Source organism: Mesocricetus auratus, unplaced genomic scaffold, assembly GCF_017639785.1.
Source record: "Mesocricetus auratus isolate SY011 unplaced genomic scaffold, BCM_Maur_2.0 Super-Scaffold_4256, whole genome shotgun sequence".
Classification (NCBI taxonomy): Eukaryota; Metazoa; Chordata; class Mammalia; order Rodentia; family Cricetidae; genus Mesocricetus; species Mesocricetus auratus.
Genome location: NW_024429182.1, coordinates 78,570,800 through 78,581,836, shown reverse-complemented (window position 1 = coordinate 78,581,836; position 11,037 = coordinate 78,570,800).

Here is an 11,037-nt window from a genome sequence, read left to right as displayed (position 1 = left end):
AGGTAGCATACTCTCATTACACATGTGCATTTGTCAGCAGAGCCAGCTGGAGGGGTGACATCAGTGGAAGAACCAAGGAGGCTCCATGGCAGAGGAAATGACCAGCACCAGGTCTGTTTTAGTTATATTTCTCATTAATTCTATACCTTTCATCTAATAATGTAGCATGGGGACAGATGAAATCACTCTTTAAATAAAATTTTATAATCATTATTAAGATTTTGCATCCAATATTTTTAATCATTCTAGCTATAGAATTTAAACTAGCCTGAGAATCTATAGTCACTCATACCAATGTAACTGGAATTGAAAAAAGTTTTCTCGGACCCACACACACCCCCAAGCAACCTGGAGCCTGCTGAGATTGCTGGGCCACTCCCACCCCGACTCAGGGCAGAGGTGAGCTCCTGCCCCTGCCTCGGGCCCCACTTCTGCTTGCCCACTCTAGGATCTCCTGATCTAGGAACTGCAGGCAGGTCGACTGGCTCCCTGCTCACCAAGCAACCACAAGTCTGCTGACAGTACTGTGCTAATCCAGTTCCCACCCATCCACTGAGAGAGGGAATGCCTCAGACCTGCCTACACCCAGAGTGAGACCGATAAGAGTATTGGACCTGCTTTCACCCACCAGAAGAGAACCTTGGACCCAAACCCACCAGGAGAGGAAGAGACCCCACCTGTACCCACTGGAATAAGGAATGGGAAGATGACAATATAAAACACACATTCAACAACTGGAAACCCAATATGACGCCACCAGAGTCTAGGGACTCTACACCATCAAGACCTGAACATCACAACACAGATGAAGCAGAAGAGAACAACCTTAAAAACAACTTCACGAAGATGGTAGAGACCCTAAACAAGGAAATGAGAAAATCCTTTAAAGAAATGGAAGAAAAGAAAAGCCAAAAATTGCAAGAAACAATTCAAACAGTGCAACATTTGAAAGCTGAAATAGAGACAATAAAAAAAACCACAGTCAGAAGGAAGTCTGGAATTAGAAAAGGTGGGTAAATTATCAGGAACTACAGATGCAAATATAACCAACAGAATACAAGAGTTGGAAGAGAGACTCTCAGGCGTTGAAGATACACTAGGAGAAATAGATTCATTGACCAAAGAAAATCTTAAGTCCAACAAATCCCTAACACAAAATATCCAGGAAATATGGGACACCATGAAAAAGCCAAACCTAAGAATAATAAGTATAGAAGAAGATGTAGAAACCCAACTCAAAGGTACAGAAAACATATTCCACAAAATCATTAGAAGGAAATTTTACCAACCTAAAGAAAGACATGCTAATGAAAGTACAAGAAGCCTACAGAACACCAAATAGAGTGGACCACAAAAAAAAAAAAACCACCTCGGCACATAATAATTAAAACACCAAACATACAGAATAAAGAAAGAATATTAGGAGCAGCAAATGAAAAAGGGCAAGTAACATATAAAGGCAAGCCTACCAGAATTACACCTGATTTCTCCATGGAAACTCTGAAAGCCAGAAGGTCCTGGATAGATATTCTACCAACATTAAGAGGCCATGGATGCCCCGGCAAGCCCAGCTTCAGGTGAGATTGGGTCGCCGGAGGGGGACACCACCCATCTCCTGCCCAACACCCATCACCTCGATCTTCCGGGGCCGCCCCTGGCATCCAGAAGACCCACCCACACAGGAAAGACATCAGCCCTTCAAGGCCCCAACCTCCAGCAACCCCAGCTTCAGCTTAAGCTTCAATGTCAGCATTCCCAGTTTCAGCTTCAGGAAGGAAGGAAGACCAGTGGAGACAGAAAGACCCCACCAGCACCCACTGGAAGAAGAGATGGGAAGAAGACAGAATAAGAGCTCACTCAGCAATAGAAAGACCAACATGACTCCACCAGGATCTAGGGAACCAATACCAGCAAGACCTGAAAAGCACTACATAGACGAAGCAGAGGAGACAGACCTTAATAATTATTTTATGAAGATGATAGAGACCCTCAAAGAAGAAACGAGGAAATCCCTTAAAGAAATAGAAGAAAAAACAAACAAAAAAATCCATGAAATGGGGGGAAATTTTCAAGAAATAAACAAATCTCTCAAAGAATCTAAAGAGCACCAAGAAAAAAACAACCAAAAAATGAAGGAAACAACTCAAACAGTTGAAGGATTGAAAGCTGAAATAGAAACGATAAAGAAACACGGAACAAGGGGAAGCTGGAAATAGAAAAGCTGGGTAAACGATCAGGAACTACAGATGCAAGTATCACCAATAGAATACAAGAGATAGAAGAGAGAATCTCAGGTGTTGAAGACTCATTAGAGGATATACAGTCGTCAACCAAAGAACATCTCAAAACCAACAAATCCTTAACACAAAATATCCAGGAAATATGGGACACCGTGAAGAAGCAAAACATGAGAATAATAGGTATAGAAGAAGGAGAAGAAATACAACTCAAAGGTACAGAAAACATATTCAATAAAATCATAGAAGAAAACTTCCCTAACCTAAAGAAAGATATGCCTATGAAAATACAAGAATCTTACAGAACACCAAATAGGCTGGACCAGAAAAAGAAGTCACCTTGCCATATAATAATCAAAACATCAAACCTACAGAGTAAAGAGAAAATATTAAGAGCAGCTAAAGAAAAAGGCCAAGTAACATACAAAGGCAGACCTATCCGAATAGCACCTGACTTCTCAATGGAAACGATGAAAGCCAGAAGATCCTGGATAGATGTCCTACAAACGCTAAGGGAACAAGGATGCCAGCCCAGACTACTATATCCAGCAAAGCTTTCAATTACCATAGATGGAGAAAACAAAATATTCCATGACAAAGCCAGATTTAAACAATACATATCCATGAATACAGCTCTACAGAAAGTGCTAGAAAGAAAACCTAGATCCAAGGAAGATAACTATGCTCACAAAGACACAGGCAATATATAATCCTACTTTACAAAACACCAAAAGAAATAGGGAGGATAAACTACACAAAATAACTTCACTAACAATAAATCAAGCACAAGCAAGAATCATCAATGATCATTAATATCCCTCAATGTCAACGGCCTCAACTTGCCTATAAAAAGACACAGACTAGCAGAATGGATACTAAGACAGAACCCTTCCTTCTGCTGCATACAAGAAACACATCTCAACATCAAAGACAGATGTTATCTCAGAGTAAAGGGTTGTGAAAAGATCTTCCAATCAAACAGACCCAAGAAACAAGCGGGTGTAACAATCCTAATATCTAACAAACTAGACTTCAAATTAAAATCAATCAAAAGAGATGAAGAAGGACACTTCATATTCATCAAAGGAAAAGTACATCAAGATGAAGTCTCAATTTTAAACATCTACGCCCCAAATACAAAGGCACCTACATTCATGAAAGAAACATTACTAAAGCTCAAAATGCACATAAAATCTTACACACTAATAGTAGGAGACTTCAACACTCTGCTCTCACCGCTAGACAGGACCTCCAGACAAAAACTTAACAAAGAAACAAAAGAACTAATAGAAGTTATGACCCAACTGGGTTTAACAGACATCTATAGAACATTCCACCCAAACACAAAGGGATATACCTTCTTCTCAGCACCACATGGAACCTTCTCTAAAATTGACCACATAATAGGAAACATAGCAAATCTCCACAGATACAAAAAAAAATTGGAATAACTCCCTGTATCTTATCAGACCACCATGCATTAAAATTAGAATTCAACAATAACACAAATCGCAGATACCCTACAAACTCATGGAAATTGAACAATGCACAATTGCACTATCCCTGGGTAAAGGAAGAAATAAAAAAAAGAAATTAAGATTTCCTGGAATTCAATGAGAATGAAGACACAACATACACAAACTTATGGGACACTTTGAAAACAGTGCTGAGAGGACAGTTTATAGCACTAAGTGCCCACATGAAGAAACTGGAGAACAGTCATACTAGAGAATTAATAGCACAGCTGAATGTTATAGAACAAAAAGAAGCAAACTCACACAGGAGGAGCAGACACTGGGAAATAATCAAATTGAGGTTTGAAATCAATCAAGTAGAAACCAGGAAAACACTGAGAAGAATCAATGAAACAAAGAGTTGGTTCTTTGAGAAAATCAACAAAACAGACAAACCTCTGTCCAAACTAACCAAAAGACAGAGAGAGAGCATGCTAATTAACAAAAACAGGAATGAAAAGAGGGGCATAACAATGGACACTGAGGAAATCCAGAGAATCATCAGGGCATACTTTGAAAATCTGTACTCCACAAAATTGGAAAATTTTCTGGATAGGTATCATTTGCCAAAATTAAATCAAGGACAGCTAAGTAATTTAAAACAGACTTATAACCCTTAATGAAATAGAAGCAGTCATCAAAAGTCTCCCAATCAAAAAGAGCCCAGGCCCAGATGGCTTCAGTGCAGAATCCTACCAGAAATTCAAAGAGCTAATACCAATATTCCTCAAAGTGTTCCACACAACAGAAGCAGAAGGTTCATTGTCAAACTCTTTTTACAAGGCTACAATTACCTTGGTACCCAAGCCACACAAATACACAACTAAGAAAGATAACCACAGACCAATATCGCTCATGAGCATTGATGCAAAAATATTCAATAAAATAGGGCAAGTCGAATCCAAGAACACATCAGAAAAATTATCTACCATGATCAAGTAGGCTTCATCCCAGGGATGCAGTGATGGCTCAACATACAAAAATCTATCAATGTAATCCACCATATAAACAAACTGCAAAAGAAAAAAAGCCACATGGTCACCTCACTAGATGCTGAAAAAGCCTTTGACAAAAATCCAACACCCCTTCATGATAAAGATCCTGGAAAGATCAGTGATAACAGGAACATACTTGAACATAATAAAAGCAATATATAGTAAACCAACAGCCGACATAAAACTAAATGGAGAGAAACTCAAGGCAATTCCTCTAACATCAGGAACAAGACAAGGCTATCCACTCTCTCCATATCTTTTCAATATTGTACTTGAAGTTCTAGCTAGAGCAATAAGACAACATAAGGAGATTGTCAAGGGGATAAAAATTGGAAAGGAAGAGATCAAACTTTCACTATTTACTGATGATGTGATAGTTTACATAAGTGACCCGAAAAACACTAACAGCAAACTCCTACAGCTAACAAACACCTTCAGCCAAGTGTCAGGATACAAAATTAACTCAAAAAAAATCAGTAGTCCTACTACATATAGACAATAAATGGGCTGAAAAAGAAATCAAAGAAACAGCACCCTTTACAACAGCCACAAACTGATGTCTGAGAGGCCAGCATGGGACTGATCCAGACCCCTAAATTTGGGTGTCAGTGAGGGTAGTATGGGGCCTTGGGTAGTAGATCAGTATTTATCCCTGGCATACGAATGGACTTTGGGAGCCCATTCCACGTCGAGGGGTGCTCTCTCAGCCTGGACACATGGGAAAGGGCCTAGGCCCTGCCCGGGATGATATGACAGACTTTGGAGATCCCCCATGAAGGTCCTCATCCTCCCTGAGAGTGGAGTGGGGATTGGGTGGGGGGTTGGGGAGGTTGGTGGGAGGTGGCGGAGGTTGAGGGAGCTGGAATTGACACGTGAAGTAAGCTTATTTCTAATTTAAATAAATAGAAAGTTTTCTCTATGTATTTCTTATTGTTCTGTCTGTGTAATTAGCTCACATGATGAAGGTGAGATGAAATCTGAGCCATGTTATTATATAGTTGAAGCTAAGAGTGGCTGGGTGCAATGGCCACTGGTTAGATCCCTATAGAAGACATGACTCTAGACCTTGTGTTCGTGGTTTTGTGTTACTGTACTCTAGTGCCCAGTTTACAGAAGTAATTCCTTATTATGATTCTGATCATCTTCAGGGGCTATTTAAGTAAACATATTATGTGTTAACTCATTTAGGTACAGTATAAATGTATTAATTTAATATTTAATTTATATATACTGTACGCTCATCTTTTTTTTTTTTGTAGACAGGATTTCTCTGTGTCTTTGGAGGCTGTCCTGAAAGTAACTCTTTTGTAGACCAGGCTTGTCTCAAACTCACAGAGATCCTCCTGCCTCTGCCTCCCAAGTGCTAGGATAAAAGGCGTGCACCACCACCGCCTAGCCTCCATATTATGATATGTAGACATTTCTTTACAGGTTGGCTTTGGCAGACACAAAATGAATGATAAATGTTTTGAAGAGTGGGAGCTGAGAAAATTTGACAGAAAATCCACAGTAACAAGAATAGTTATGAGAAAACCTTTCCAACCATAGATAGTTTTCTACAATGACCTCCCCATTATTATAGAGTCATAAGGAAAAAAAAGATTGTGAAGCCAAGTATGCAAAGTTACATACAGTTGAATCTCCTTCTTTTTAATAACTGCAACCATGAAATCATTCAATATTCCTGTAAGAAAATTATATTTGCTTTACTATTACTAGAAGATGATAATATAATGATGATGTCATTGTCATTATCCTCATCTTGGTTTTGAACCTAAGCTTTAACTCATGTTTCCTACTTTTCAGTAAACTTCTAGTCCCAATGTTCATAGTTGTTAAATCTTTACATATAAATCTTCTTGGTTTTTTTTTAAGTCAAGAATCCAGTTGATTCAGATTTTTACTCATTCCTTTCTCCTCTTGTGAAACAAGACTGCCTATGCACCTTACTCTATTTACTTTGGCCAAGAAAAGTGCTGTTCAGGAGGCTGCAGCAGTATGATTGCCAGTTCAAAGCCAACCTGAGCTATATAGTGAGATCCTCCTGTTTCACAACAGCTTTTGGGGATGTAGTCAGTGTCAGAGTATTTGCCTAAATGTGAAAAGCCCTAGATTTGACCCTTGCCACTGGAAAAAACTAAATCTCCTGTCCAATTGAAATGCCATGAGCCCTTGCATTGCTGTCCAGTGAGGCCTGAAACTTCTCAGTTCAAGTGTTCTCTTCCTCTGAATGCTGAATCCCTAGGAGAATGTACTTGGCACAAGCCTTACTTAAAATTGAAACTTTTGGGAACATAGCTAAACTAAGGAGTCTTCCTGCAGCATATGGAATTTTTGTTTACAGTAATGTATTTTAACTGAATAGCTAACACAAATTAGAATAAAGTTCTAATTAAGTAATTGTATATGATAACATATGGCTGTTTATGCAAATTATACATTGACATCTACAACAGATATCAGAACTCCTTAATTTTACACTTTCTTTTGTGTATCAAAATTTCAGCATCCTTAGTTGGTTTCTATCATTCATTTATAGCATCTGTCATAGACAGTGTTCTGTTGCTGTGAAGAGACACCATGACCATGACAACTCTCATAAAGGAAAACATTTAATTGGGGCTTCCTTAAGGTTTCAGAGGTTTAGTCCATTATCATCATGGCAGGGATCATGGTGGTCTACAGGCAGGCATGGTGCTAGAGAAATAGCTGAGAATTCTACATCTAGATCAGGTAACAGGGAGAGACACTGGGCCTGGTTTGAGCATTTGAAACCTCAAAGTCCACCTCCAGTAGGCCACGCCTACTCCAAGAAGGCCACACTTCCCAATCTCTGTCAAGTAAAGCTACTTCCTAGGGACCAAGCATTCAAATATGTGGGATCTGTTCATATTCAAACTACCACGTCATCTAACTATATGTGGCAAATAATTCTTTTCCTAAAATCCATAATGCTCTTCCTGAGTAAGGTCTTCAGTTCCTACACATCACAAATTTATTCTAGTTTGTCTTCTAAGTGCCTGGTTGCCTTAATTTAAGAAGTTACAACTAGAGATATTGACCCTGACCTTCACTGACTCCTCCCAGACTCTTTGTTGAGGCATTCTCTATTTTGCTTACACAGAGAGAGAGAGAGAGAGAGAGAGAGAGAGAGTAGAACTCAAGCTCTGAAACAGGGAAAACCCTAGACTCCCTTCTCCCTTATTTACTTACAAGCAACTTCATTTCATGCTGGATGACCATTTTTCGTGCCTTACTAATGGAGTACGCTTTCATGCCAATGACAAAAAATTCTCTACCCCTTCTCCATGTGTTACCTTTATGTGTGTCTACACAACTACAAAGATGAACTCCCTGGTGTATATTTATGACGGTGGGACTTAACTGTTTGTTGAGTGGATCCCAGTCAGAGGAATACAAAAATTCACGGTATAGCATGAAAATATTTTTTATGGCATGGCTTCAGTTCTCTGTCTGATATATCCATCTCATTCCCAGTAACCACATTCTAGTTCCAGCACATCACTTTCACAGCCGGTTTGCCTTGTTTCCATGCCTCATCCCTCTGCTCATGCTGCTCTGGTCCAGAATGGCTGTCACACCTCCCTTTGCTTTCTCTGCTTCGACATATCACCCTGTGTTTGTAGCATTTTCTGGACTTAAGAAGTAGAACTGGCTTTTCTTTCTTTTTTAATAGTTAAATGGTTTGTTTCTTTTAATTTTGTGCATATTGGTATACCACCAGCATGTAATATCTTTATGAGGGTGTCAGACCCCTTGGAACTGAAGTTGCAGACAGTTGTAGCTATCATATGGGTCCTGGGAATTGAACCTGGGTCCTCTGGAAGAGCAGTCAGTGCTCTTAATGGCTGAGGCGTTTCTCCAGCCCAAACTGACTTTTCTTTATGTCCTTCACTATAATCATTTCAACTGTAGTAATAATGGGTGATTCACTTCTGTTCTTATTGTTAAACATGACTCTGCTTGTGCTTGAGTGGAGAAAATAATCTACATTCTGCTTCCAGTATGAGCCATGGTTGTGCCATGACTTGATACAGCAGATATTTGTTGTCCTAATGATTCATTTAGTGGGTGAGTAGGTGAGTAAATAAATGTTTTCACAGTTGTGTTTTTCCTTTTCTCATATTTAATAGGAAGGATTGGCAGAGCCAGAGCCAGGATCAGGCAGAGAAAAACAAGGTAATGTTTCAGGACCACATACTAATAGCCACACCCAGTAATCACACTCTGCCTTGTGCAAATAGGGGCCATCAAAACAATCAAAATAAAGCCAGAAAAAATCTAGAAAAGTCTGCTAAGCTAGAATGCAGTTAAGACAGTCACAGGCACAGGAAAGAGCACTCTTGTAGAATCAGAAATAAAAGGGATGAAGTAGGAGAACAGTAAGCTCCAGGGTAGCCTGGAGTGCACAGCAGATCCAGCCTCACAGCAACAAAGACAACAGCAAACAGCAGGCAAACAAACAAGTACATGCAAAATAAAGGCAAAGTGCATAGACTCAAGCATAATGTCTATGTGCTTTCAGTATGCTTCACTCTGTTACCCTCTTTGTGATTTCCTATGTTTGCAATCAGACATTCCACTGGAAAGTCTATTCTTAGTCATCCCGACTTTTCCCCTTGACTGCAGCTCACAGAGGCCACTTCTAATCTGCCATCTTACCCGTGGAAGAATCTTCTTGATGCTGAATGCTATCCAGTGTATCTCCAAAAGGATTATGAAACATTTGGACAATTATAAATGTTTTTCTTTAAATATATTTAGCTTGAATTAATATTAAACTAAAAATTTCCACTTGCAAAGAGAAAATGGAAACTGTCTTTGTTTACTGTTTTCTATTTCATAGTGTCTCATTTCCTTATGGAATAGTTCTCAGTAACATACTGTCATTACACATGTGCATTTGTCAGCAGAGCCAGCTGGAGGGGTGACATCAGTGGAAGAACCAAGGAGGCTCGATGACAGAGAAAATGACCAGCATCAAGTATGTAACAGTTCTTATTTCTATTTCTCGTTAATGTCGTTTTTTTTCATTTTGTAAGTTAGCATAGACCAAATGGAAATACTTTTCCTAATTACCTTATAGAATCATTATGCTATAATTTCATGTCTAATAGTTTATTACTATTAATTTATTCTTTTATAGTTTTATAGTTTCATACGTGTATACTATACATTCTGGTCACATTTGTTCCACTCCTTATCCCTTTCCTACCACCACTAAACTCCCCTCCCAACAAGTTCCCTTTCTACTTTCTTTTCTTTTTGTTTTCCTTTTTGTTTGTGAGGCACTGAGTTTATCCAGGACATTTTGTCTTTATGAGCATGGATGTGGTGCTATCCCCTGGAGCATGAGATACCAGTTTTAAAACTTAGATATGTCTCAGATTCTACTTACAGCTAAGCTTTGTTGTAACTGAAAAAAATATATTTCTCTGAGTACATCTGTGTAATTTCCACACTGAGGACGAAGGTGAGATAAAAATCTGAACACTGTTGAGTGGTTATGAACAGTGGCCACTGGATGGGATTCTAGTAAATCATCATTTCAGAACCTTGTATTTATAGTTCATGCTAGCAGACACAAGTGCTCAGTTTACAGAACTAGTTTCTTATTGTGGATATAGGAGGCAGAGACAGGAAGATCTTGTGAGGAGTTTGAGGTCAGCCTGATCTACATCCTTTCTCAAAGAAAATGTCTTTACTGGTTTGGTCATGATTATCTGTCAACTGCCCATCCTATACCAGTAACCATGGTTTACTTTAAGCATGGGAACTTTCCCAACCCTCATTCACTTTGGCTCATGCTTCCTGGCCTAGAATGACCTTCACAGCTCCCTGTACTTCCTGTGACTCTGATATACCATTCTTTTTGTTTGTGGAATTTCTTCCTATTTGCAGGTAGAACTGATTCTTCCCTTCCATGTACCCTTATAATCATTTCAATTGTAAGAATAATAATTCACTTCTGTTCTCATTGTTTAACGTAACTCTACTTCAGTTTGAATAGAGAGCAGAATCTGTCCTCTATTCTCAGCTTCATTGGGATATGCCTACGGTTTGATAAAACAGAAAATAGCTGTGTCTTTAACAAAGGATTTATTTTAGTGAGTAAATAAATAGGTTTCATGATGTCCTTTCTCCTTTTGCTTTTAATAGGAAGGTGCAACAGAGCCAAGGACTAGCAAAGAGGAACAAGGTAGTGCTTCATAAAAGCATAACTCACACTTCGTCATATAGTGGGGAAGGAGATAGAAACAACAAATGGAA